Raw genomic sequence first — 18,525 nt, 5'->3', positions numbered from 1 at the left:
GGTCGGGCTTGGTTAGTACTTGGATGGGAGACCGCCTGGGAATACCAGGTGCTGTAAGCTTTTTGTCACTGCCTTGTGGAATTTCAACTCTTTGTCCGTTTTTTCCCACAAGGCTGAAATATGTGCCCTCGCTTTGAAATAAGTAAGCAAGGTTAGTTTGTATTTCATCCAACAATTTGTGCTACAAATTATGGCTACAGTATATGCAATTTCTTCCACTTTTTGAGTGACACAAAGATGCTTATCTAAATGGTGAAAATGCAACAGCTGTTAATCAGGCTCACTTTGACTTTACATAGTGCACCAAGAGATAGTTTCTCGCTTACGGCCACACCGGCCTGAGTACGCCTGATCTCGTCCGATCTCGGAAGCTAAGCAGGGTCGGGCTTGGTTAGTACTTGGATGGGAGACCGCCTGGGAATACCAGGTGCTGTAAGCTTTTTGTCACTGCCTTGTGGAATTTCAACTCTTTGTCCGTTTTTTCCCACAAGGCTGAAATATGTGCCCTCGCTTTGAAATAAGTAAGCAAGGTTAGTTTGTATTTCATCCAACAATTTGTGCTACAAATTATGGCTACAGTATATGCAATTTCTTCCACTTTTTGAGTGACACAAAGATGCTTATCTAAATGGTGAAAATGCAACAGCTGTTAATCAGGCTCACTTTGACTTTACATAGTGCACCAAGAGATAGTTTCTCGCTTACGGCCACACCGGCCTGAGTACGCCTGATCTCGTCCGATCTCGGAAGCTAAGCAGGGTCGGGCTTGGTTAGTACTTGGATGGGAGACCGCCTGGGAATACCAGGTGCTGTAAGCTTTTTGTCACTGCCTTGTGGAATTTCAACTCTTTGTCCGTTTTTTCCCACAAGGCTGAAATATGTGCCCTCGCTTTGAAATAAGTAAGCAAGGTTAGTTTGTATTTCATCCAACAATTTGTGCTACAAATTATGGCTACAGTATATGCAATTTCTTCCACTTTTTGAGTGACACAAAGATGCTTATCTAAATGGTGAAAATGCAACAGCTGTTAATCAGGCTCACTTTGACTTTACATAGTGCACCAAGAGATAGTTTCTCGCTTACGGCCACACCGGCCTGAGTACGCCTGATCTCGTCCGATCTCGGAAGCTAAGCAGGGTCGGGCTTGGTTAGTACTTGGATGGGAGACCGCCTGGGAATACCAGGTGCTGTAAGCTTTTTGTCACTGCCTTGTGGAATTTCAACTCTTTGTCCGTTTTTTCCCACAAGGCTGAAATATGTGCCCTCGCTTTGAAATAAGTAAGCAAGGTTAGTTTGTATTTCATCCAACAATTTGTGCTACAAATTATGGCTACAGTATATGCAATTTCTTCCACTTTTTGAGTGACACAAAGATGCTTATCTAAATGGTGAAAATGCAACAGCTGTTAATCAGGCTCACTTTGACTTTACATAGTGCACCAAGAGATAGTTTCTCGCTTACGGCCACACCGGCCTGAGTACGCCTGATCTCGTCCGATCTCGGAAGCTAAGCAGGGTCGGGCTTGGTTAGTACTTGGATGGGAGACCGCCTGGGAATACCAGGTGCTGTAAGCTTTTTGTCACTGCCTTGTGGAATTTCAACTCTTTGTCCGTTTTTTCCCACAAGGCTGAAATATGTGCCCTCGCTTTGAAATAAGTAAGCAAGGTTAGTTTGTATTTCATCCAACAATTTGTGCTACAAATTATGGCTACAGTATATGCAATTTCTTCCACTTTTTGAGTGACACAAAGATGCTTATCTAAATGGTGAAAATGCAACAGCTGTTAATCAGGCTCACTTTGACTTTACATAGTGCACCAAGAGATAGTTTCTCGCTTACGGCCACACCGGCCTGAGTACGCCTGATCTCGTCCGATCTCGGAAGCTAAGCAGGGTCGGGCTTGGTTAGTACTTGGATGGGAGACCGCCTGGGAATACCAGGTGCTGTAAGCTTTTTGTCACTGCCTTGTGGAATTTCAACTCTTTGTCCGTTTTTTCCCACAAGGCTGAAATATGTGCCCTCGCTTTGAAATAAGTAAGCAAGGTTAGTTTGTATTTCATCCAACAATTTGTGCTACAAATTATGGCTACAGTATATGCAATTTCTTCCACTTTTTGAGTGACACAAAGATGCTTATCTAAATGGTGAAAATGCAACAGCTGTTAATCAGGCTCACTTTGACTTTACATAGTGCACCAAGAGATAGTTTCTCGCTTACGGCCACACCGGCCTGAGTACGCCTGATCTCGTCCGATCTCGGAAGCTAAGCAGGGTCGGGCTTGGTTAGTACTTGGATGGGAGACCGCCTGGGAATACCAGGTGCTGTAAGCTTTTTGTCACTGCCTTGTGGAATTTCAACTCTTTGTCCGTTTTTTCCCACAAGGCTGAAATATGTGCCCTCGCTTTGAAATAAGTAAGCAAGGTTAGTTTGTATTTCATCCAACAATTTGTGCTACAAATTATGGCTACAGTATATGCAATTTCTTCCACTTTTTGAGTGACACAAAGATGCTTATCTAAATGGTGAAAATGCAACAGCTGTTAATCAGGCTCACTTTGACTTTACATAGTGCACCAAGAGATAGTTTCTCGCTTACGGCCACACCGGCCTGAGTACGCCTGATCTCGTCCGATCTCGGAAGCTAAGCAGGGTCGGGCTTGGTTAGTACTTGGATGGGAGACCGCCTGGGAATACCAGGTGCTGTAAGCTTTTTGTCACTGCCTTGTGGAATTTCAACTCTTTGTCCGTTTTTTCCCACAAGGCTGAAATATGTGCCCTCGCTTTGAAATAAGTAAGCAAGGTTAGTTTGTATTTCATCCAACAATTTGTGCTACAAATTATGGCTACAGTATATGCAATTTCTTCCACTTTTTGAGTGACACAAAGATGCTTATCTAAATGGTGAAAATGCAACAGCTGTTAATCAGGCTCACTTTGACTTTACATAGTGCACCAAGAGATAGTTTCTCGCTTACGGCCACACCGGCCTGAGTACGCCTGATCTCGTCCGATCTCGGAAGCTAAGCAGGGTCGGGCTTGGTTAGTACTTGGATGGGAGACCGCCTGGGAATACCAGGTGCTGTAAGCTTTTTGTCACTGCCTTGTGGAATTTCAACTCTTTGTCCGTTTTTTCCCACAAGGCTGAAATATGTGCCCTCGCTTTGAAATAAGTAAGCAAGGTTAGTTTGTATTTCATCCAACAATTTGTGCTACAAATTATGGCTACAGTATATGCAATTTCTTCCACTTTTTGAGTGACACAAAGATGCTTATCTAAATGGTGAAAATGCAACAGCTGTTAATCAGGCTCACTTTGACTTTACATAGTGCACCAAGAGATAGTTTCTCGCTTACGGCCACACCGGCCTGAGTACGCCTGATCTCGTCCGATCTCGGAAGCTAAGCAGGGTCGGGCTTGGTTAGTACTTGGATGGGAGACCGCCTGGGAATACCAGGTGCTGTAAGCTTTTTGTCACTGCCTTGTGGAATTTCAACTCTTTGTCCGTTTTTTCCCACAAGGCTGAAATATGTGCCCTCGCTTTGAAATAAGTAAGCAAGGTTAGTTTGTATTTCATCCAACAATTTGTGCTACAAATTATGGCTACAGTATATGCAATTTCTTCCACTTTTTGAGTGACACAAAGATGCTTATCTAAATGGTGAAAATGCAACAGCTGTTAATCAGGCTCACTTTGACTTTACATAGTGCACCAAGAGATAGTTTCTCGCTTACGGCCACACCGGCCTGAGTACGCCTGATCTCGCCTGATCTCGTCCGATCTCGGAAGCTAAGCAGGGTCGGGCTTGGTTAGTACTTGGATGGGAGACCGCCTGGGAATACCAGGTGCTGTAAGCTTTTTGTCACTGCCTTGTGGAATTTCAACTCTTTGTCCGTTTTTTCCCACAAGGCTGAAATATGTGCCCTCGCTTTGAAATAAGTAAGCAAGGTTAGTTTGTATTTCATCCAACAATTTGTGCTACAAATTATGGCTACAGTATATGCAATTTCTTCCACTTTTTGAGTGACACAAAGATGCTTATCTAAATGGTGAAAATGCAACAGCTGTTAATCAGGCTCACTTTGACTTTACATAGTGCACCAAGAGATAGTTTCTCGCTTACGGCCACACCGGCCTGAGTACGCCTGATCTCGTCCGATCTCGGAAGCTAAGCAGGGTCGGGCTTGGTTAGTACTTGGATGGGAGACCGCCTGGGAATACCAGGTGCTGTAAGCTTTTTGTCACTGCCTTGTGGAATTTCAACTCTTTGTCCGTTTTTTCCCACAAGGCTGAAATATGTGCCCTCGCTTTGAAATAAGTAAGCAAGGTTAGTTTGTATTTCATCCAACAATTTGTGCTACAAATTATGGCTACAGTATATGCAATTTCTTCCACTTTTTGAGTGACACAAAGATGCTTATCTAAATGGTGAAAATGCAACAGCTGTTAATCAGGCTCACTTTGACTTTACATAGTGCACCAAGAGATAGTTTCTCGCTTACGGCCACACCGGCCTGAGTACGCCTGATCTCGTCCGATCTCGGAAGCTAAGCAGGGTCGGGCTTGGTTAGTACTTGGATGGGAGACCGCCTGGGAATACCAGGTGCTGTAAGCTTTTTGTCACTGCCTTGTGGAATTTCAACTCTTTGTCCGTTTTTTCCCACAAGGCTGAAATATGTGCCCTCGCTTTGAAATAAGTAAGCAAGGTTAGTTTGTATTTCATCCAACAATCTGTGCTACAAATTATGGCTACAGTATATGCAATTTCTTCCACTTTTTGAGTGACACAAAGCTTTCGCTTACACAAAGATGCTTATCTAAATGGTGAAAATGCAACAGCTGTTAATCAGGCTCACTTTGACTTTACATAGTGCACCAAGAGATAGTTTCTCGCTTACGGCCACACCGGCCTGAGTACGCCTGATCTCGTCCGATCTCGGAAGCTAAGCAGGGTCGGGCTTGGTTAGTACTTGGATGGGAGACCGCCTGGGAATACCAGGTGCTGTAAGCTTTTTGTCACTGCCTTGTGGAATTTCAACTCTTTGTCCGTTTTTTCCCACAAGGCTGAAATATGTGCCCTCGCTTTGAAATAAGTAAGCAAGGTTAGTTTGTATTTCATCCAACAATTTGTGCTACAAATTATGGCTACAGTATATGCAATTTCTTCCACTTTTTGAGTGACACAAAGATGCTTATCTAAATGGTGAAAATGCAACAGCTGTTAATCAGGCTCACTTTGACTTTACATAGTGCACCAAGAGATAGTTTCTCGCTTACGGCCACACCGGCCTGAGTACGCCTGATCTCGTCCGATCTCGGAAGCTAAGCAGGGTCGGGCTTGGTTAGTACTTGGATGGGAGACCGCCTGGGAATACCAGGTGCTGTAAGCTTTTTGTCACTGCCTTGTGGAATTTCAACTCTTTGTCCGTTTTTTCCCACAAGGCTGAAATATGTGCCCTCGCTTTGAAATAAGTAAGCAAGGTTAGTTTGTATTTCATCCAACAATTTGTGCTACAAATTATGGCTACAGTATATGCAATTTCTTCCACTTTTTGAGTGACACAAAGATGCTTATCTAAATGGTGAAAATGCAACAGCTGTTAATCAGGCTCACTTTGACTTTACATAGTGCACCAAGAGATAGTTTCTCGCTTACGGCCACACCGGCCTGAGTACGCCTGATCTCGTCCGATCTCGGAAGCTAAGCAGGGTCGGGCTTGGTTAGTACTTGGATGGGAGACCGCCTGGGAATACCAGGTGCTGTAAGCTTTTTGTCACTGCCTTGTGGAATTTCAACTCTTTGTCCGTTTTTTCCCACAAGGCTGAAATATGTGCCCTCGCTTTGAAATAAGTAAGCAAGGTTAGTTTGTATTTCATCCAACAATTTGTGCTACAAATTATGGCTACAGTATATGCAATTTCTTCCACTTTTTGAGTGACACAAAGATGCTTATCTAAATGGTGAAAATGCAACAGCTGTTAATCAGGCTCACTTTGACTTTACATAGTGCACCAAGAGATAGTTTCTCGCTTACGGCCACACCGGCCTGAGTACGCCTGATCTCGTCCGATCTCGGAAGCTAAGCAGGGTCGGGCTTGGTTAGTACTTGGATGGGAGACCGCCTGGGAATACCAGGTGCTGTAAGCTTTTTGTCACTGCCTTGTGGAATTTCAACTCTTTGTCCGTTTTTTCCCACAAGGCTGAAATATGTGCCCTCGCTTTGAAATAAGTAAGCAAGGTTAGTTTGTATTTCATCCAACAATTTGTGCTACAAATTATGGCTACAGTATATGCAATTTCTTCCACTTTTTGAGTGACACAAAGATGCTTATCTAAATGGTGAAAATGCAACAGCTGTTAATCAGGCTCACTTTGACTTTACATAGTGCACCAAGAGATAGTTTCTCGCTTACGGCCACACCGGCCTGAGTACGCCTGATCTCGTCCGATCTCGGAAGCTAAGCAGGGTCGGGCTTGGTTAGTACTTGGATGGGAGACCGCCTGGGAATACCAGGTGCTGTAAGCTTTTTGTCACTGCCTTGTGGAATTTCAACTCTTTGTCCGTTTTTTCCCACAAGGCTGAAATATGTGCCCTCGCTTTGAAATAAGTAAGCAAGGTTAGTTTGTATTTCATCCAACAATTTGTGCTACAAATTATGGCTACAGTATATGCAATTTCTTCCACTTTTTGAGTGACACAAAGATGCTTATCTAAATGGTGAAAATGCAACAGCTGTTAATCAGGCTCACTTTGACTTTACATAGTGCACCAAGAGATAGTTTCTCGCTTACGGCCACACCGGCCTGAGTACGCCTGATCTCGTCCGATCTCGGAAGCTAAGCAGGGTCGGGCTTGGTTAGTACTTGGATGGGAGACCGCCTGGGAATACCAGGTGCTGTAAGCTTTTTGTCACTGCCTTGTGGAATTTCAACTCTTTGTCCGTTTTTTCCCACAAGGCTGAAATATGTGCCCTCGCTTTGAAATAAGTAAGCAAGGTTAGTTTGTATTTCATCCAACAATTTGTGCTACAAATTATGGCTACAGTATATGCAATTTCTTCCACTTTTTGAGTGACACAAAGATGCTTATCTAAATGGTGAAAATGCAACAGCTGTTAATCAGGCTCACTTTGACTTTACATAGTGCACCAAGAGATAGTTTCTCGCTTACGGCCACACCGGCCTGAGTACGCCTGATCTCGTCCGATCTCGGAAGCTAAGCAGGGTCGGGCTTGGTTAGTACTTGGATGGGAGACCGCCTGGGAATACCAGGTGCTGTAAGCTTTTTGTCACTGCCTTGTGGAATTTCAACTCTTTGTCCGTTTTTTCCCACAAGGCTGAAATATGTGCCCTCGCTTTGAAATAAGTAAGCAAGGTTAGTTTGTATTTCATCCAACAATCTGTGCTACAAATTATGGCTACAGTATATGCAATTTCATTTTTGAGTGACACAAAGATGCTTTTTGGTGAAAATGCAACAGCTGTTAATCAGGCTCACTTTGACTTTACATAGTGCACCAAGAGATTACGGCCACACCGGCCTGAGTACGCCTGATCTCGTCCGATCTCGGAAGCTAAGCAGGGTCGGGCTTGGTTAGTACTTGGATGGGAGACCGCCTGGGAATACCAGGTGCTGTAAGCTTTTTGTCACTGCCTTGTGGAATTTCAACTCTTTGTCCGTTTTTTCCCACAAGGCTGAAATATGTGCCCTCGCTTTGAAATAAGTAAGCAAGGTTAGTTTGTATTTCATCCAACAATTTGTGCTACAAATTATGGCTACAGTATATGCAATTTCTTCCACTTTTTGAGTGACACAAAGATGCTTATCTAAATGGTGAAAATGCAACAGCTGTTAATCAGGCTCACTTTGACTTTACATAGTGCACCAAGAGATAGTTTCTCGCTTACGGCCACACCGGCCTGAGTACGCCTGATCTCGTCCGATCTCGGAAGCTAAGCAGGGTCGGGCTTGGTTAGTACTTGGATGGGAGACCGCCTGGGAATACCAGGTGCTGTAAGCTTTTTGTCACTGCCTTGTGGAATTTCAACTCTTTGTCCGTTTTTTCCCACAAGGCTGAAATATGTGCCCTCGCTTTGAAATAAGTAAGCAAGGTTAGTTTGTATTTCATCCAACAATTTGTGCTACAAATTATGGCTACAGTATATGCAATTTCTTCCACTTTTTGAGTGACACAAAGATGCTTATCTAAATGGTGAAAATGCAACAGCTGTTAATCAGGCTCACTTTGACTTTACATAGTGCACCAAGAGATAGTTTCTCGCTTACGGCCACACCGGCCTGAGTACGCCTGATCTCGTCCGATCTCGGAAGCTAAGCAGGGTCGGGCTTGGTTAGTACTTGGATGGGAGACCGCCTGGGAATACCAGGTGCTGTAAGCTTTTTGTCACTGCCTTGTGGAATTTCAACTCTTTGTCCGTTTTTTCCCACAAGGCTGAAATATGTGCCCTCGCTTTGAAATAAGTAAGCAAGGTTAGTTTGTATTTCATCCAACAATTTGTGCTACAAATTATGGCTACAGTATATGCAATTTCTTCCACTTTTTGAGTGACACAAAGATGCTTATCTAAATGGTGAAAATGCAACAGCTGTTAATCAGGCTCACTTTGACTTTACATAGTGCACCAAGAGATAGTTTCTCGCTTACGGCCACACCGGCCTGAGTACGCCTGATCTCGTCCGATCTCGGAAGCTAAGCAGGGTCGGGCTTGGTTAGTACTTGGATGGGAGACCGCCTGGGAATACCAGGTGCTGTAAGCTTTTTGTCACTGCCTTGTGGAATTTCAACTCTTTGTCCGTTTTTTCCCACAAGGCTGAAATATGTGCCCTCGCTTTGAAATAAGTAAGCAAGGTTAGTTTGTATTTCATCCAACAATTTGTGCTACAAATTATGGCTACAGTATATGCAATTTCTTCCACTTTTTGAGTGACACAAAGATGCTTATCTAAATGGTGAAAATGCAACAGCTGTTAATCAGGCTCACTTTGACTTTACATAGTGCACCAAGAGATAGTTTCTCGCTTACGGCCACACCGGCCTGAGTACGCCTGATCTCGTCCGATCTCGGAAGCTAAGCAGGGTCGGGCTTGGTTAGTACTTGGATGGGAGACCGCCTGGGAATACCAGGTGCTGTAAGCTTTTTGTCACTGCCTTGTGGAATTTCAACTCTTTGTCCGTTTTTTCCCACAAGGCTGAAATATGTGCCCTCGCTTTGAAATAAGTAAGCAAGGTTAGTTTGTATTTCATCCAACAATTTGTGCTACAAATTATGGCTACAGTATATGCAATTTCTTCCACTTTTTGAGTGACACAAAGATGCTTATCTAAATGGTGAAAATGCAACAGCTGTTAATCAGGCTCACTTTGACTTTACATAGTGCACCAAGAGATAGTTTCTCGCTTACGGCCACACCGGCCTGAGTACGCCTGATCTCGTCCGATCTCGGAAGCTAAGCAGGGTCGGGCTTGGTTAGTACTTGGATGGGAGACCGCCTGGGAATACCAGGTGCTGTAAGCTTTTTGTCACTGCCTTGTGGAATTTCAACTCTTTGTCCGTTTTTTCCCACAAGGCTGAAATATGTGCCCTCGCTTTGAAATAAGTAAGCAAGGTTAGTTTGTATTTCATCCAACAATTTGTGCTACAAATTATGGCTACAGTATATGCAATTTCTTCCACTTTTTGAGTGACACAAAGATGCTTATCTAAATGGTGAAAATGCAACAGCTGTTAATCAGGCTCACTTTGACTTTACATAGTGCACCAAGAGATAGTTTCTCGCTTACGGCCACACCGGCCTGAGTACGCCTGATCTCGTCCGATCTCGGAAGCTAAGCAGGGTCGGGCTTGGTTAGTACTTGGATGGGAGACCGCCTGGGAATACCAGGTGCTGTAAGCTTTTTGTCACTGCCTTGTGGAATTTCAACTCTTTGTCCGTTTTTTCCCACAAGGCTGAAATATGTGCCCTCGCTTTGAAATAAGTAAGCAAGGTTAGTTTGTATTTCATCCAACAATTTGTGCTACAAATTATGGCTACAGTATATGCAATTTCTTCCACTTTTTGAGTGACACAAAGATGCTTATCTAAATGGTGAAAATGCAACAGCTGTTAATCAGGCTCACTTTGACTTTACATAGTGCACCAAGAGATAGTTTCTCGCTTACGGCCACACCGGCCTGAGTACGCCTGATCTCGTCCGATCTCGGAAGCTAAGCAGGGTCGGGCTTGGTTAGTACTTGGATGGGAGACCGCCTGGGAATACCAGGTGCTGTAAGCTTTTTGTCACTGCCTTGTGGAATTTCAACTCTTTGTCCGTTTTTTCCCACAAGGCTGAAATATGTGCCCTCGCTTTGAAATAAGTAAGCAAGGTTAGTTTGTATTTCATCCAACAATTTGTGCTACAAATTATGGCTACAGTATATGCAATTTCTTCCACTTTTTGAGTGACACAAAGATGCTTATCTAAATGGTGAAAATGCAACAGCTGTTAATCAGGCTCACTTTGACTTTACATAGTGCACCAAGAGATAGTTTCTCGCTTACGGCCACACCGGCCTGAGTACGCCTGATCTCGTCCGATCTCGGAAGCTAAGCAGGGTCGGGCTTGGTTAGTACTTGGATGGGAGACCGCCTGGGAATACCAGGTGCTGTAAGCTTTTTGTCACTGCCTTGTGGAATTTCAACTCTTTGTCCGTTTTTTCCCACAAGGCTGAAATATGTGCCCTCGCTTTGAAATAAGTAAGCAAGGTTAGTTTGTATTTCATCCAACAATCTGTGCTACAAATTATGGCTACAGTATATGCAATTTCTTCCACTTTTTGAGTGACCACTTTTTGAAAGATAAGCAGGGTCGGGCTTGGTTAGTACTTGGATGGGAGACCGCCTGGGAATACCAGGTGCTGTAAGCTTTTTGTCACTGCCTTGTGGAATTTCAACTCTTTGTCCGTTTTTTCCCACAAGGCTGAAATATGTGCCCTCGCTTTGAAATAAGTAAGCAAGGTTAGTTTGTATTTCATCCAACAATTTGTGCTACAAATTATGGCTACAGTATATGCAATTTCATCCACTGAGATAGTTTCTCGCTTACGGCCACACCGGCCTGAGTACGCCTGATCTCGTCCGATCTCGGAAGCTAAGCAGGGTCGGGCTTGGTTAGTACTTGGATGGGAGACCGCCTGGGAATACCAGGTGCTGTAAGCTTTTTGTCACTGCCTTGTGGAATTTCAACTCTTTGTCCGTTTTTTCCCACAAGGCTGAAATATGTGCCCTCGCTTTGAAATAAGTAAGCAAGGTTAGTTTGTATTTCATCCAACAATCTGTGCTACAAATTATGGCTACAGTATATGCAATTTCTTCCACTTTTTGAGTGACACAAAGATGCTTATCTAAATGGTGAAAATGCAACAGCTGTTAATCAGGCTCACTTTGACTTTACATAGTGCACCAAGAGATAGTTTCTCGCTTACGGCCACACCGGCCTGAGTACGCCTGATCTCGTCCGATCTCGGAAGCTAAGCAGGGTCGGGCTTGGTTAGTACTTGGATGGGAGACCGCCTGGGAATACCAGGTGCTGTAAGCTTTTTGTCACTGCCTTGTGGAATTTCAACTCTTTGTCCGTTTTTTCCCACAAGGCTGAAATATGTGCCCTCGCTTTGAAATAAGTAAGCAAGGTTAGTTTGTATTTCATCCAACAATTTGTGCTACAAATTATGGCTACAGTATATGCAATTTCTTCCACTTTTTGAGTGACACAAAGATGCTTATCTAAATGGTGAAAATGCAACAGCTGTTAATCAGGCTCACTTTGACTTTACATAGTGCACCAAGAGATAGTTTCTCGCTTACGGCCACACCGGCCTGAGTACGCCTGATCTCGTCCGATCTCGGAAGCTAAGCAGGGTCGGGCTTGGTTAGTACTTGGATGGGAGACCGCCTGGGAATACCAGGTGCTGTAAGCTTTTTGTCACTGCCTTGTGGAATTTCAACTCTTTGTCCGTTTTTTCCCACAAGGCTGAAATATGTGCCCTCGCTTTGAAATAAGTAAGCAAGGTTAGTTTGTATTTCATCCAACAATTTGTGCTACAAATTATGGCTACAGTATATGCAATTTCTTCCACTTTTTGAGTGACACAAAGATGCTTATCTAAATGGTGAAAATGCAACAGCTGTTAATCAGGCTCACTTTGACTTTACATAGTGCACCAAGAGATAGTTTCTCGCTTACGGCCACACCGGCCTGAGTACGCCTGATCTCGTCCGATCTCGGAAGCTAAGCAGGGTCGGGCTTGGTTAGTACTTGGATGGGAGACCGCCTGGGAATACCAGGTGCTGTAAGCTTTTTGTCACTGCCTTGTGGAATTTCAACTCTTTGTCCGTTTTTTCCCACAAGGCTGAAATATGTGCCCTCGCTTTGAAATAAGTAAGCAAGGTTAGTTTGTATTTCATCCAACAATCTGTGCTACAAATTATGGCTACAGTATATGCAATTTCTTCCACTTTTTGAGTGACACAAAGATGCTTATCTAAATGGTGAAAATGCAACAGCTGTTAATCAGGCTCACTTTGACTTTACATAGTGCACCAAGAGATAGTTTCTCGCTTACGGCCACACCGGCCTGAGTACGCCTGATCTCGTCCGATCTCGGAAGCTAAGCAGGGTCGGGCTTGGTTAGTACTTGGATGGGAGACCGCCTGGGAATACCAGGTGCTGTAAGCTTTTTGTCACTGCCTTGTGGAATTTCAACTCTTTGTCCGTTTTTTCCCACAAGGCTGAAATATGTGCCCTCGCTTTGAAATAAGTAAGCAAGGTTAGTTTGTATTTCATCCAACAATCTGTGCTACAAATTATGGCTACAGTATATGCAATTTCTTCCATCCACTTTTTGAGAGGCTGAAATATGTGCCCTCGCTTTGACATAAGTAAGCAAGGTTAGTTTGTATTTCATCCAACAATCTGTGCTACAAATTATGGCTACAGTATATGCAATTTCATCCACTTTTTGAGATTAGCTTTTGACGCTAGTTTCTCGCTTACGGCCACACCGGCCTGAGTACGCCTGATCTCGTCCGATCTCGGAAGCTAAGCAGGGTCGGGCTTGGTTAGTACTTGGATGGGAGACCGCCTGGGAATACCAGGTGCTGTAAGCTTTTTGTCACTGCCTTGTGGAATTTCAACTCTTTGTCCGTTTTTTCCCACAAGGCTGAAATATGTGCCCTCGCTTTGAAATAAGTAAGCAAGGTTAGTTTGTATTTCATCCAACAATCTGTGCTACAAATTATGGCTACAGTATATGCAATTTCTTCCACTCCACTTTTTGAGATTTAATCAGCTTTGACTTTACATAGCTTACGGCCACACCGGCCTGAGTACGCCTGATCTCGTCCGATCTCGGAAGCTAAGCAGGGTCGGGCTTGGTTAGTACTTGGATGGGAGACCGCCTGGGAATACCAGGTGCTGTAAGCTTTTTGTCACTGCCTTGTGGAATTTCAACTCTTTGTCCGTTTTTTCCCACAAGGCTGAAATATGTGCCCTCGCTTTGACAAAAGTAAGCAAGGTTAGTTTGTATTTCATCCAACAATCTGTGCTACAAATTATGGCTACAGTATATGCAATTTCATCCACTTTTTGAGATTTAGTTTCTTTACGCTTACGGCCACACCGGCCTGAGTACGCCTGATCTCGTCCGATCTCGGAAGCTAAGCAGGGTCGGGCTTGGTTAGTACTTGGATGGGAGACCGCCTGGGAATACCAGGTGCTGTAAGCTTTTTGTCACTGCCTTGTGGAATTTCAACTCTTTGTCCGTTTTTTCCCACAAGGCTGAAATATGTGCCCTCGCTTTGAAATAAGTAAGCAAGGTTAGTTTGTATTTCATCCAACAATCTGTGCTACAAATTATGGCTACAGTATATGCAATTTCTTCCACTTTTTGAGTGACACAAAGATGCTTATCTAAATGGTGAAAATGCAACAGCTGTTAATCAGGCTCACTTTGACTTTACATAGTGCACCAAGAGATAGTTTCTCGCTTACGGCCACACCGGCCTGAGTACGCCTGATCTCGTCCGATCTCGGAAGCTAAGCAGGGTCGGGCTTGGTTAGTACTTGGATGGGAGACCGCCTGGGAATACCAGGTGCTGTAAGCTTTTTGTCACTGCCTTGTGGAATTTCAACTCTTTGTCCGTTTTTTCCCACAAGGCTGAAATATGTGCCCTCGCTTTGAAATAAGTAAGCAAGGTTAGTTTGTATTTCATCCAACAATCTGTGCTACAAATTATGGCTACAGTATATGCAATTTCTTCCACTTTTTGAGACAAGGCTGAAATATGTGCCCTCGCTTTGACATAAGTAAGCAAGGTTAGTTTGTATTTCATCCAACAATCTGTGACAAATTATGGCTACAGTATATGCTGTTAATCAGGCTCACTTTGACTTTACATAGTGCACCAAGAGATAGTTTCTCGCTTACGGCCACACCGGCCTGAGTACGCCTGATCTCGTCCGATCTCGGAAGCTAAGCAGGGTCGGGCTTGGTTAGTACTTGGATGGGAGACCGCCTGGGAATACCAGGTGCTGTAAGCTTTTTGTCACTGCCTTGTGGAATTTCAACTCTTTGTCCGTTTTTTCCCACAAGGCTGAAATATGTGCCCTCGCTTTGAAATAAGTAAGCAAGGTTAGTTTGTATTTCATCCAACAATCTGTGCTACAAATTATGGCTACAGTATATGCAATTTCTTCCACTTTTTGAGTGACACCTTACGGCCACACCGGCCTGAGTACGCCTGATCTCGTCCGATCTCGGAAGCTAAGCAGGGTCGGGCTTGGTTAGTACTTGGATGGGAGACCGCCTGGGAATACCAGGTGCTGTAAGCTTTTTGTCACTGCCTTGTGGAATTTCAACTCTTTGTCCGTTTTTTCCCACAAGGCTGAAATATGTGCCCTCGCTTTGAAATAAGTAAGCAAGGTTAGTTTGTATTTCATCCAACAATCTGTGCTACAAATTATGGCTACAGTATATGCAATTTCATCCACTTTTTGAGATTTGTTTTCGCTTACGGCCACACCGGCCTGAGTACGCCTGATCTCGTCCGATCTCGGAAGCTAAGCAGGGTCGGGCTTGGTTAGTACTTGGATGGGAGACCGCCTGGGAATACCAGGTGCTGTAAGCTTTTTGTCACTGCCTTGTGGAATTTCAACTCTTTGTCCGTTTTTTCCCACAAGGCTGAAATATGTGCCCTCGCTTTGAAATAAGTAAGCAAGGTTAGTTTGTATTTCATCCAACAATCTGTGCTACAAATTATGGCTACAGTATATGCAATTTCTTCCACTTTTTGAGTGACACAAAGATGCTTATCTAAATGGTGAAAATGCAACAGCTGTTAATCAGGCTCACTTTGACTTTACATAGTGCACCAAGAGATAGTTTCTCGCTTACGGCCACACCGGCCTGAGTACGCCTGATCTCGTCCGATCTCGGAAGCTAAGCAGGGTCGGGCTTGGTTAGTACTTGGATGGGAGACCGCCTGGGAATACCAGGTGCTGTAAGCTTTTTGTCACTGCCTTGTGGAATTTCAACTCTTTGTCCGTTTTTTCCCACAAGGCTGAAATATGTGCCCTCGCTTTGAAATAAGTAAGCAAGGTTAGTTTGTATTTCATCCAACAATCTGTGCTACAAATTATGGCTACAGTATATGCAATTTCTTCCACTTTTTGAGATTAGCTTTTGACTTTACATAGCTTACGGCCACACCGGCCTGAGTACGCCGATCTCGTCCGATCTCGGAAGCTAAGCAGGGTCGGGCTTGGTTAGTACTTGGATGGGAGACCGCCTGGGAATACCAGGTGCTGTAAGCTTTTTGTCACTGCCTTGTGGAATTTCAACTCTTTGTCCGTTTTTTCCCACAAGGCTGAAATATGTGCCCTCGCTTTGACATAAGTAAGCAAGGTTAGTTTGTATTTCATCCAACAATCTGTGCTACAAATTATGGCTACAGTATATGCAATTTCATAGTGCACTTTTTGAGATAGTTTTCGCTTACGGCCACACCGGCCTGAGTACGCCTGATCTCGTCCGATCTCGGAAGCTAAGCAGGGTCGGGCTTGGTTAGTACTTGGATGGGAGACCGCCTGGGAATACCAGGTGCTGTAAGCTTTTTGTCACTGCCTTGTGGAATTTCAACTCTTTGTCCGTTTTTTCCCACAAGGCTGAAATATGTGCCCTCGCTTTGAAATAAGTAAGCAAGGTTAGTTTGTATTTCATCCAACAATCTGTGCTACAAATTATGGCTACAGTATATGCAATTTCTTCCACTTTTTGAGTGACTTTTGACTTTACATAGCTTACGGCCACACCGGCCTGAGTACGCCTGATCTCGTCCGATCTCGGAAGCTAAGCAGGGTCGGGCTGGTTAGTACTTGGATGGGAGACCGCCTGGGAATACCAGGTGCTGTAAGCTTTTTGTCACTGCCTTGTGGAATTTCAACTCTTTGTCCGTTTTTTCCCACAAGGCTGAAATATGTGCCCTCGCTTTGACCAAGTAAGCAAGGTTAGTTTGTATTTCATCCAACAATCTGTGCTACAAATTATGGCTACAGTATATGCAATTTCATCCACTTTTTGAGATTAGCTTTCGCTTACGGCCACACCGGCCTGAGTACGCCTGATCTCGTCCGATCTCGGAAGCTAAGCAGGGTCGGGCTTGGTTAGTACTTGGATGGGAGACCGCCTGGGAATACCAGGTGCTGTAAGCTTTTTGTCACTGCCTTGTGGAATTTCAACTCTTTGTCCGTTTTTTCCCACAAGGCTGAAATATGTGCCCTCGCTTTGAAATAAGTAAGCAAGGTTAGTTTGTATTTCATCCAACAATCTGTGCTACAAATTATGGCTACAGTATATGCAATTTCTTCCACTTTTTGAGTGACACAAAGATGCTTATCTAAATGGTGAAAATGCAACAGCTGTTAATCAGGCTCACTTTGACTTTACATAGTGCACCAAGAGATAGTTTCTCGCTTACGGCCACACCGGCCTGAGTACGCCTGATCTCGTCCGATCTCGGAAGCTAAGCAGGGTCGGGCTTGGTTAGTACTTGGATGGGAGACCGCCTGGGAATACCAGGTGCTGTAAGCTTTTTGTCACTGCCTTGTGGAATTTCAACTCTTTGTCCGTTTTTTCCCACAAGGCTGAAATATGTGCCCTCGCTTTGAAATAAGTAAGCAAGGTTAGTTTGTATTTCATCCAACAATCTGTGCTACAAATTATGGCTACAGTATATGCAATTTCTTCCATCCACTTTTTGAGATTAGCTTTTGACTTTACGCTTACGGCCACACCGGCCTGAGTACGCCTGATCTCGTCCGATCTCGGAAGCTAAGCAGGGTCGGGCTTGGTTAGTACTTGGATGGGAGACCGCCTGGGAATACCAGGTGCTGTAAGCTTTTTGTCACTGCCTTGTGGAATTTCAACTCTTTGTCCGTTTTTTCCCACAAGGCTGAAATATGTGCCCTCGCTTTGACATAAGTAAGCAAGGTTAGTTTGTATTTCATCCAACAATCTGTGCTACAAATTATGGCTACAGTATATGCAATTTCATCCACTTTTTGAGATTAGCTTTCGCTTACGGCCACACCGGCCTGAGTACGCCTGATCTCGTCCGATCTCGGAAGCTAAGCAGGGTCGGGCTTGGTTAGTACTTGGATGGGAGACCGCCTGGGAATACCAGGTGCTGTAAGCTTTTTGTCACTGCCTTGTGGAATTTCAACTCTTTGTCCGTTTTTTCCCACAAGGCTGAAATATGTGCCCTCGCTTTGACATAAGTAAGCAAGGTTAGTTTGTATTTCATCCAACAATCTGTGCTACAAATTATGGCTACAGTATATGCAATCAGGCTCACTTTGACTTTACATAGTGCACCAAGAGATAGTTTCTCGCTTACGGCCACACCGGCCTGAGTACGCCTGATCTCGTCCGATCTCGGAAGCTAAGCAGGGTCGGGCTTGGTTAGTACTTGGATGGGAGACCGCCTGGGAATACCAGGTGCTGTAAGCTTTTTGTCACTGCCTTGTGGAATTTCAACTCTTTGTCCGTTTTTTCCCACAAGGCTGAAATATGTGCCCTCGCTTTGAAATAAGTAAGCAAGGTTAGTTTGTATTTCATCCAACAATCTGTGCTACAAATTATGGCTACAGTATATGCAATTTCTTCCACTTTTTGAGATTAGCTTTTGACGCTTACGGCCACACCGGCCTGAGTACGCCTGATCTCGTCCGATCTCGGAAGCTAAGCAGGGTCGGGCTTGGTAGTACTTGGATGGGAGACCGCCTGGGAATACCAGGTGCTGTAAGCTTTTTGTCACTGCCTTGTGGAATTTCAACTCTTTGTCCGTTTTTTCCCACAAGGCTGAAATATGTGCCCTCGCTTTGACATAAGTAAGCAAGGTTAGTTTGTATTTCATCCAACAATCTGTGCTACAAATTATGGCTACAGTATATGCAATTTCATCCACT

At 44.2% G+C, this 18,525-nt stretch overlaps 49 non-coding genes and 1 pseudogene across 49 annotated transcripts; all 50 read left to right on the top strand.

Moving 5' to 3' along the window:
• The first annotated feature begins 320 nt into the window (after window positions 1-320).
• On the top strand, window positions 321-439 carry LOC139399326 (5S ribosomal RNA). Its single transcript, XR_011632019.1, has one exon. It is a non-coding gene; the product is annotated as a 5S ribosomal RNA (ribosomal RNA).
• A 260-nt stretch (window positions 440-699) lies between these two features.
• LOC139399325 (5S ribosomal RNA) lies at window positions 700-818 on the top strand. Its single transcript, XR_011632018.1, has one exon. It is a non-coding gene; the product is annotated as a 5S ribosomal RNA (ribosomal RNA).
• A 260-nt stretch (window positions 819-1,078) lies between these two features.
• On the top strand, window positions 1,079-1,197 carry LOC139399324 (5S ribosomal RNA). Its single transcript, XR_011632017.1, has one exon. It is a non-coding gene; the product is annotated as a 5S ribosomal RNA (ribosomal RNA).
• A 260-nt stretch (window positions 1,198-1,457) lies between these two features.
• Window positions 1,458-1,576, top strand: LOC139399323 (5S ribosomal RNA). The gene has a single exon (XR_011632016.1). It is a non-coding gene; the product is annotated as a 5S ribosomal RNA (ribosomal RNA).
• A 260-nt stretch (window positions 1,577-1,836) lies between these two features.
• On the top strand, window positions 1,837-1,955 carry LOC139399322 (5S ribosomal RNA). The gene has a single exon (XR_011632015.1). It is a non-coding gene; the product is annotated as a 5S ribosomal RNA (ribosomal RNA).
• A 260-nt stretch (window positions 1,956-2,215) lies between these two features.
• LOC139399321 (5S ribosomal RNA) lies at window positions 2,216-2,334 on the top strand. The gene has a single exon (XR_011632014.1). It is a non-coding gene; the product is annotated as a 5S ribosomal RNA (ribosomal RNA).
• A 260-nt stretch (window positions 2,335-2,594) lies between these two features.
• On the top strand, window positions 2,595-2,713 carry LOC139399320 (5S ribosomal RNA). Its single transcript, XR_011632013.1, has one exon. It is a non-coding gene; the product is annotated as a 5S ribosomal RNA (ribosomal RNA).
• Window positions 2,714-2,973: 260 nt separating this feature from the next.
• Window positions 2,974-3,092, top strand: LOC139399318 (5S ribosomal RNA). The gene has a single exon (XR_011632011.1). It is a non-coding gene; the product is annotated as a 5S ribosomal RNA (ribosomal RNA).
• A 260-nt stretch (window positions 3,093-3,352) lies between these two features.
• Window positions 3,353-3,471, top strand: LOC139399317 (5S ribosomal RNA). The gene has a single exon (XR_011632010.1). It is a non-coding gene; the product is annotated as a 5S ribosomal RNA (ribosomal RNA).
• A 260-nt stretch (window positions 3,472-3,731) lies between these two features.
• Window positions 3,732-3,860, top strand: LOC139399339 (5S ribosomal RNA; annotated as a pseudogene).
• Window positions 3,861-4,120: 260 nt separating this feature from the next.
• Window positions 4,121-4,239, top strand: LOC139399316 (5S ribosomal RNA). The gene has a single exon (XR_011632009.1). It is a non-coding gene; the product is annotated as a 5S ribosomal RNA (ribosomal RNA).
• A 260-nt stretch (window positions 4,240-4,499) lies between these two features.
• Window positions 4,500-4,618, top strand: LOC139399315 (5S ribosomal RNA). Its single transcript, XR_011632008.1, has one exon. It is a non-coding gene; the product is annotated as a 5S ribosomal RNA (ribosomal RNA).
• Window positions 4,619-4,895: 277 nt separating this feature from the next.
• LOC139399314 (5S ribosomal RNA) lies at window positions 4,896-5,014 on the top strand. The gene has a single exon (XR_011632007.1). It is a non-coding gene; the product is annotated as a 5S ribosomal RNA (ribosomal RNA).
• Window positions 5,015-5,274: 260 nt separating this feature from the next.
• On the top strand, window positions 5,275-5,393 carry LOC139399313 (5S ribosomal RNA). The gene has a single exon (XR_011632006.1). It is a non-coding gene; the product is annotated as a 5S ribosomal RNA (ribosomal RNA).
• Window positions 5,394-5,653: 260 nt separating this feature from the next.
• LOC139399312 (5S ribosomal RNA) lies at window positions 5,654-5,772 on the top strand. Its single transcript, XR_011632005.1, has one exon. It is a non-coding gene; the product is annotated as a 5S ribosomal RNA (ribosomal RNA).
• A 260-nt stretch (window positions 5,773-6,032) lies between these two features.
• On the top strand, window positions 6,033-6,151 carry LOC139399311 (5S ribosomal RNA). Its single transcript, XR_011632004.1, has one exon. It is a non-coding gene; the product is annotated as a 5S ribosomal RNA (ribosomal RNA).
• A 260-nt stretch (window positions 6,152-6,411) lies between these two features.
• LOC139399310 (5S ribosomal RNA) lies at window positions 6,412-6,530 on the top strand. Its single transcript, XR_011632003.1, has one exon. It is a non-coding gene; the product is annotated as a 5S ribosomal RNA (ribosomal RNA).
• A 260-nt stretch (window positions 6,531-6,790) lies between these two features.
• On the top strand, window positions 6,791-6,909 carry LOC139399309 (5S ribosomal RNA). Its single transcript, XR_011632002.1, has one exon. It is a non-coding gene; the product is annotated as a 5S ribosomal RNA (ribosomal RNA).
• Window positions 6,910-7,169: 260 nt separating this feature from the next.
• On the top strand, window positions 7,170-7,288 carry LOC139399307 (5S ribosomal RNA). The gene has a single exon (XR_011632000.1). It is a non-coding gene; the product is annotated as a 5S ribosomal RNA (ribosomal RNA).
• A 239-nt stretch (window positions 7,289-7,527) lies between these two features.
• Window positions 7,528-7,646, top strand: LOC139399329 (5S ribosomal RNA). Its single transcript, XR_011632022.1, has one exon. It is a non-coding gene; the product is annotated as a 5S ribosomal RNA (ribosomal RNA).
• Window positions 7,647-7,906: 260 nt separating this feature from the next.
• LOC139399306 (5S ribosomal RNA) lies at window positions 7,907-8,025 on the top strand. Its single transcript, XR_011631999.1, has one exon. It is a non-coding gene; the product is annotated as a 5S ribosomal RNA (ribosomal RNA).
• Window positions 8,026-8,285: 260 nt separating this feature from the next.
• Window positions 8,286-8,404, top strand: LOC139399305 (5S ribosomal RNA). The gene has a single exon (XR_011631998.1). It is a non-coding gene; the product is annotated as a 5S ribosomal RNA (ribosomal RNA).
• Window positions 8,405-8,664: 260 nt separating this feature from the next.
• On the top strand, window positions 8,665-8,783 carry LOC139399304 (5S ribosomal RNA). The gene has a single exon (XR_011631997.1). It is a non-coding gene; the product is annotated as a 5S ribosomal RNA (ribosomal RNA).
• A 260-nt stretch (window positions 8,784-9,043) lies between these two features.
• Window positions 9,044-9,162, top strand: LOC139399303 (5S ribosomal RNA). The gene has a single exon (XR_011631996.1). It is a non-coding gene; the product is annotated as a 5S ribosomal RNA (ribosomal RNA).
• Window positions 9,163-9,422: 260 nt separating this feature from the next.
• On the top strand, window positions 9,423-9,541 carry LOC139399302 (5S ribosomal RNA). Its single transcript, XR_011631995.1, has one exon. It is a non-coding gene; the product is annotated as a 5S ribosomal RNA (ribosomal RNA).
• A 260-nt stretch (window positions 9,542-9,801) lies between these two features.
• Window positions 9,802-9,920, top strand: LOC139399301 (5S ribosomal RNA). Its single transcript, XR_011631994.1, has one exon. It is a non-coding gene; the product is annotated as a 5S ribosomal RNA (ribosomal RNA).
• Window positions 9,921-10,180: 260 nt separating this feature from the next.
• LOC139399300 (5S ribosomal RNA) lies at window positions 10,181-10,299 on the top strand. Its single transcript, XR_011631993.1, has one exon. It is a non-coding gene; the product is annotated as a 5S ribosomal RNA (ribosomal RNA).
• A 260-nt stretch (window positions 10,300-10,559) lies between these two features.
• LOC139399299 (5S ribosomal RNA) lies at window positions 10,560-10,678 on the top strand. The gene has a single exon (XR_011631992.1). It is a non-coding gene; the product is annotated as a 5S ribosomal RNA (ribosomal RNA).
• A 425-nt stretch (window positions 10,679-11,103) lies between these two features.
• LOC139399298 (5S ribosomal RNA) lies at window positions 11,104-11,222 on the top strand. The gene has a single exon (XR_011631991.1). It is a non-coding gene; the product is annotated as a 5S ribosomal RNA (ribosomal RNA).
• Window positions 11,223-11,482: 260 nt separating this feature from the next.
• LOC139399296 (5S ribosomal RNA) lies at window positions 11,483-11,601 on the top strand. Its single transcript, XR_011631989.1, has one exon. It is a non-coding gene; the product is annotated as a 5S ribosomal RNA (ribosomal RNA).
• A 260-nt stretch (window positions 11,602-11,861) lies between these two features.
• Window positions 11,862-11,980, top strand: LOC139399295 (5S ribosomal RNA). The gene has a single exon (XR_011631988.1). It is a non-coding gene; the product is annotated as a 5S ribosomal RNA (ribosomal RNA).
• A 260-nt stretch (window positions 11,981-12,240) lies between these two features.
• Window positions 12,241-12,359, top strand: LOC139399294 (5S ribosomal RNA). Its single transcript, XR_011631987.1, has one exon. It is a non-coding gene; the product is annotated as a 5S ribosomal RNA (ribosomal RNA).
• Window positions 12,360-12,619: 260 nt separating this feature from the next.
• LOC139399293 (5S ribosomal RNA) lies at window positions 12,620-12,738 on the top strand. The gene has a single exon (XR_011631986.1). It is a non-coding gene; the product is annotated as a 5S ribosomal RNA (ribosomal RNA).
• A 312-nt stretch (window positions 12,739-13,050) lies between these two features.
• Window positions 13,051-13,169, top strand: LOC139399292 (5S ribosomal RNA). Its single transcript, XR_011631985.1, has one exon. It is a non-coding gene; the product is annotated as a 5S ribosomal RNA (ribosomal RNA).
• Window positions 13,170-13,366: 197 nt separating this feature from the next.
• On the top strand, window positions 13,367-13,485 carry LOC139399291 (5S ribosomal RNA). Its single transcript, XR_011631984.1, has one exon. It is a non-coding gene; the product is annotated as a 5S ribosomal RNA (ribosomal RNA).
• Window positions 13,486-13,667: 182 nt separating this feature from the next.
• On the top strand, window positions 13,668-13,786 carry LOC139399290 (5S ribosomal RNA). Its single transcript, XR_011631983.1, has one exon. It is a non-coding gene; the product is annotated as a 5S ribosomal RNA (ribosomal RNA).
• A 260-nt stretch (window positions 13,787-14,046) lies between these two features.
• On the top strand, window positions 14,047-14,165 carry LOC139399289 (5S ribosomal RNA). The gene has a single exon (XR_011631982.1). It is a non-coding gene; the product is annotated as a 5S ribosomal RNA (ribosomal RNA).
• Window positions 14,166-14,482: 317 nt separating this feature from the next.
• Window positions 14,483-14,601, top strand: LOC139399288 (5S ribosomal RNA). The gene has a single exon (XR_011631981.1). It is a non-coding gene; the product is annotated as a 5S ribosomal RNA (ribosomal RNA).
• Window positions 14,602-14,773: 172 nt separating this feature from the next.
• On the top strand, window positions 14,774-14,892 carry LOC139399331 (5S ribosomal RNA). Its single transcript, XR_011632024.1, has one exon. It is a non-coding gene; the product is annotated as a 5S ribosomal RNA (ribosomal RNA).
• Window positions 14,893-15,069: 177 nt separating this feature from the next.
• On the top strand, window positions 15,070-15,188 carry LOC139399287 (5S ribosomal RNA). Its single transcript, XR_011631980.1, has one exon. It is a non-coding gene; the product is annotated as a 5S ribosomal RNA (ribosomal RNA).
• A 260-nt stretch (window positions 15,189-15,448) lies between these two features.
• LOC139399285 (5S ribosomal RNA) lies at window positions 15,449-15,567 on the top strand. Its single transcript, XR_011631978.1, has one exon. It is a non-coding gene; the product is annotated as a 5S ribosomal RNA (ribosomal RNA).
• A 188-nt stretch (window positions 15,568-15,755) lies between these two features.
• On the top strand, window positions 15,756-15,873 carry LOC139399333 (5S ribosomal RNA). The gene has a single exon (XR_011632026.1). It is a non-coding gene; the product is annotated as a 5S ribosomal RNA (ribosomal RNA).
• A 179-nt stretch (window positions 15,874-16,052) lies between these two features.
• Window positions 16,053-16,171, top strand: LOC139399284 (5S ribosomal RNA). The gene has a single exon (XR_011631977.1). It is a non-coding gene; the product is annotated as a 5S ribosomal RNA (ribosomal RNA).
• A 186-nt stretch (window positions 16,172-16,357) lies between these two features.
• Window positions 16,358-16,475, top strand: LOC139399335 (5S ribosomal RNA). Its single transcript, XR_011632028.1, has one exon. It is a non-coding gene; the product is annotated as a 5S ribosomal RNA (ribosomal RNA).
• Window positions 16,476-16,651: 176 nt separating this feature from the next.
• LOC139399283 (5S ribosomal RNA) lies at window positions 16,652-16,770 on the top strand. Its single transcript, XR_011631976.1, has one exon. It is a non-coding gene; the product is annotated as a 5S ribosomal RNA (ribosomal RNA).
• A 260-nt stretch (window positions 16,771-17,030) lies between these two features.
• Window positions 17,031-17,149, top strand: LOC139399282 (5S ribosomal RNA). The gene has a single exon (XR_011631975.1). It is a non-coding gene; the product is annotated as a 5S ribosomal RNA (ribosomal RNA).
• Window positions 17,150-17,338: 189 nt separating this feature from the next.
• On the top strand, window positions 17,339-17,457 carry LOC139399281 (5S ribosomal RNA). Its single transcript, XR_011631974.1, has one exon. It is a non-coding gene; the product is annotated as a 5S ribosomal RNA (ribosomal RNA).
• Window positions 17,458-17,634: 177 nt separating this feature from the next.
• LOC139399280 (5S ribosomal RNA) lies at window positions 17,635-17,753 on the top strand. The gene has a single exon (XR_011631973.1). It is a non-coding gene; the product is annotated as a 5S ribosomal RNA (ribosomal RNA).
• Window positions 17,754-17,948: 195 nt separating this feature from the next.
• On the top strand, window positions 17,949-18,067 carry LOC139399279 (5S ribosomal RNA). Its single transcript, XR_011631972.1, has one exon. It is a non-coding gene; the product is annotated as a 5S ribosomal RNA (ribosomal RNA).
• A 180-nt stretch (window positions 18,068-18,247) lies between these two features.
• LOC139399332 (5S ribosomal RNA) lies at window positions 18,248-18,365 on the top strand. Its single transcript, XR_011632025.1, has one exon. It is a non-coding gene; the product is annotated as a 5S ribosomal RNA (ribosomal RNA).
• The last annotated feature ends 160 nt before the right edge of the window (window positions 18,366-18,525 follow it).

This window comes from Oncorhynchus clarkii, unplaced genomic scaffold (assembly GCF_045791955.1).
Source record: "Oncorhynchus clarkii lewisi isolate Uvic-CL-2024 unplaced genomic scaffold, UVic_Ocla_1.0 unplaced_contig_1119_pilon_pilon, whole genome shotgun sequence".
Taxonomy (NCBI): domain Eukaryota; kingdom Metazoa; phylum Chordata; class Actinopteri; order Salmoniformes; family Salmonidae; genus Oncorhynchus; species Oncorhynchus clarkii.
The sequence above is the reverse complement of the archived record's forward strand: the minus strand, read 5'-3'. Positions and strand labels throughout refer to the sequence as shown.